This window comes from Vigna umbellata, chromosome 6 (assembly GCF_029865625.1).
Source record: "Vigna umbellata cultivar VRB3 chromosome 6, Vumbellata_1.0, whole genome shotgun sequence".
Taxonomy (NCBI): domain Eukaryota; kingdom Viridiplantae; phylum Streptophyta; class Magnoliopsida; order Fabales; family Fabaceae; genus Vigna; species Vigna umbellata.
Window position 1 is genome coordinate 2,996,373 of NC_142170.1, and position 3,272 is coordinate 2,999,644.

Here is a 3,272-nt window from a genome sequence, read left to right on the forward strand (position 1 = left end):
GTGAGGTATGTTTAATGGTGGTTTTCATGGGGCTAAAAGTGTCAAGTAAAAGTGTTTTGAAGGTTTATGATTTTAATTTTTTCGTGAATACATTTCAAATTTGACATGCTAGAAATTTGATGCACAAAATAAGTAGAGTAAATGAATTTACAAGGAAACTAGGAGATAAGGTGAAATAATCATAACTTTATTTCGAATTTTTGAATTTTCGAGGACGAAAATTTTTTTTGTGTTGGGGAGAATGTAAGACCCATAAAAAAATATATATATATATATATATATATATTTATAGTAGTAAATTTTAGTATTTTATTAGTAATAATAATTTTAATGGATAGAAAATTGTAAATTTTGGATATAAAATTATAGTAATTTTAGAAGGAGAGGTTCAAATTTTTGGTAACTTATTTAGTAAAATTTTTTAAATGGAATAGTAAAAAGTAAATAGTAAATAGTAAAAAGTAAATAGTAAAAATAAATTTTCAGCATTAAGATTCCTTAGCATGGAAGAAAGTAGTAGGTAGAAATTAGGATCAGATTTGGTGAGAAAATGATTGAAATATTATTTTTAAATAATATTAAAATAATAAATAATATTAAAATATTAATGAATAGTAAATTTTTTTTTACTATAAATAGCCATGGGAGGGAAGGGTATTTTGCACCAAGAAAAGAGGAATCAAGTGAGAGCTTGAGAAATAGAGAAGAAAGAGTTAGGGAGAAATTTTTAGTTGCAAGAAGAGTAGAGGTTCTGAAGGGTTTCGGGGAAACAAATTCGGAGCAGGAGATTAAGTCTGGAATAGAGGTAGGGGAGCTAATCCTTCTTGTTTATGATTTTTTTTATCCATGTTATGATAATGAATATGAGTTATGAGTATGTTAAAATTTTGGTAATGGTAGTTATCTATTCACTTATATAAATTTAGTTTTCATTATTATAATTTCTTATTTTCGAGTTACTGTTGTGAAAATTTTCTATTAATTGTTTTCACCGTTGGATTTAGCTAAAATTTTAGTATGTGAATCCTAAGACCTATTACTAAACTTTGACCGTTCGGATTTGAAAATAGAAGTCTGTACTTGGAAAAATAAATACTGCAAGTTTGAGTAAATTAGTCACCCTGTAGTTCTGTTACTAAGTTGTCTCGGTAAAAATATAGATTTTGACCTATTTAACCGTTAGATCAACCTCAAAATTTGATATATGATTCTTAGGACATATTAATACAATTTGACCGATCGGATTTGTAATTGAAGGTCTATGTTTAGAGAAAGAAATTTCGAAAGTGTGAAACAATCGGATGAACACTGTATTGTTGTTCTTAAGCTATCATGGTACAAATTTCATATATATTTCATCTACCGTTAGATTGAGCCCAAACTTTAGTATGTAATTCATAAGACATATTAAGTCATTTTGACCGTTCAGATTTGTAATTAAATGTCTGTGATTAGGGAAATTAGTTTCGCATTTTGAGTATAACCGAAAACCACTTAAAATTCTGCACTTGAGTTACCTCGGTAAAACCTCAATATCTATCTAGTTAACCGTTGGATCAACCTGAAATTTTAATATGTAGTTTATAACAAATAGTGAATTATTGTGACCAATCAGATTTGAAATCGGAGTTACAGATTTAGAGATATTAATTTCGTATCTTCTCAGGGATCTTAATATTGCTTAATTTCGATTTTTTTGATATCTATATTAAATTTCGGTGTTAATATTATATGCTGTTGTTTTAAATCTGTAAATAAGAAATTTGTTAAAAACTAGTTGAGGAACGCTTTGGCTAAGGAAAGATTTGGTACTTAAGTTGTCCATTGTGACGCACCTCTCTTTCCTGGAAGTCTACTCGACAAGTTTTTAACTTAAATCCTATTGAACAGATTTTGTACTGTTAAATTATTATGCAAAATATGTTGTTGGAATGAAAATGTTTGATTAATTCATGTTATTGTGGTAGATATGAAATTATGAATTATAATTGTGATTTATGCGATAATTGTATTTTATTATACTGCATTTGAATTTATGCATCTGAACATGTTATGAGTAGTATGGGGAGATTTTGTAGGGGTATAATGTGAGTTGAGGAATATTAGTATGGTATGAGTCTTGTGGAGAGATTAAGTAAATGTTATGGTATTTGTGTATATGTTGATGTTGAGGGTCCCGTAGTTGGAGGTTATCCTGATACTCTAATAATCATCTATTCTCAAGTAGAGAGGGATGAATTATGTGGTGAGAGGAGCAGGAGGTCCTGGTCTATGTGCCGGTTTTGGACATAGTGAGGGGATTAACCTTGTGAATGGTATGAAGTATTTTGAAAGTGTATTTGTATATAAAAAAAAAAAGAGAGAAAGAAAAAAAAAAAGAAGAAGTAGAAGTCATTACAAGTGCATAACCTCCCGTGACCGCTCATCAACTTATCATCCGGATGAGTGTCTATTGGGTATTGTGGTGTCTATTGGGTATTGTGAGACGAGTGTCTAATAGGAATTGTGGTATGAGAGTGTCGAACATAATTATTATATGATGTTTATATCAAGGTAATTATATATGTTTTATAAATGATTTGTTGCATGTTAGCTCACCCTACTTGTTTGTGTTTGTTTTGTTTGGGTATGTGCGATGATCGTATAATTCGTTATACGGGAGCAGATGAAGGAATGTCGTCTGAAACAATACCAAGGAAGAAAGAGATCGAAGAATAAGTTAGAAGAATTCAAGTTATATTTAGGAGTTTATAGTTGAAATCTGAGTTTAAAATATATCAACGGTGAATTTATAAGTGTGAGATTACGGGATATTACCGTAAATGTAATGTTACAATATATAAATTATGAATTATCCAGTGTGAGATATTGGGATGTTACAATAGGTAAAATGAAAATATCCAATGTTCAAGAACTCAAACTCTTGCTTCTGCTTCATGAAACTAACAAATTTAATCTCTTATCCACCTAAAAATTATCTAAATTTTTTTTATATATTGTGAAAGTTTTTTATTCACAAATTCAACATCAAGTGTAAAAAGACTATCTTCTAACTACAATAGACTTAATTAGTTATATTCATATCACATCTATATATATATAATGTTTTTTAATTGGTAAAAAAATATATAGCTTATTGGTATTTTTAAAGTTGATGTTTTGTCACAGTGAAAAAAAGCATGCATCAAAATGTTTCATCATTTTGTGTACTTATCTGAATATACAGCAGGAAGTTGAAGCTGATATGGGAAAATAACTTTTTTTTTACCACT

At 28.9% G+C, this 3,272-nt stretch overlaps 1 long non-coding RNA gene across 1 annotated transcript; it reads left to right on the forward strand.

Annotated features, from left to right (window-relative positions):
* The first annotated feature begins 343 nt into the window (after positions 1–343).
* On the forward strand, positions 344–2,864 carry LOC148196585 (uncharacterized). The gene is made up of 2 exons (XR_015780403.1): positions 344–805; positions 2,666–2,864. It is a non-coding gene; the product is annotated as an uncharacterized LOC148196585 (long non-coding RNA).
* Positions 2,865–3,272: the final 408 nt, after the last annotated feature.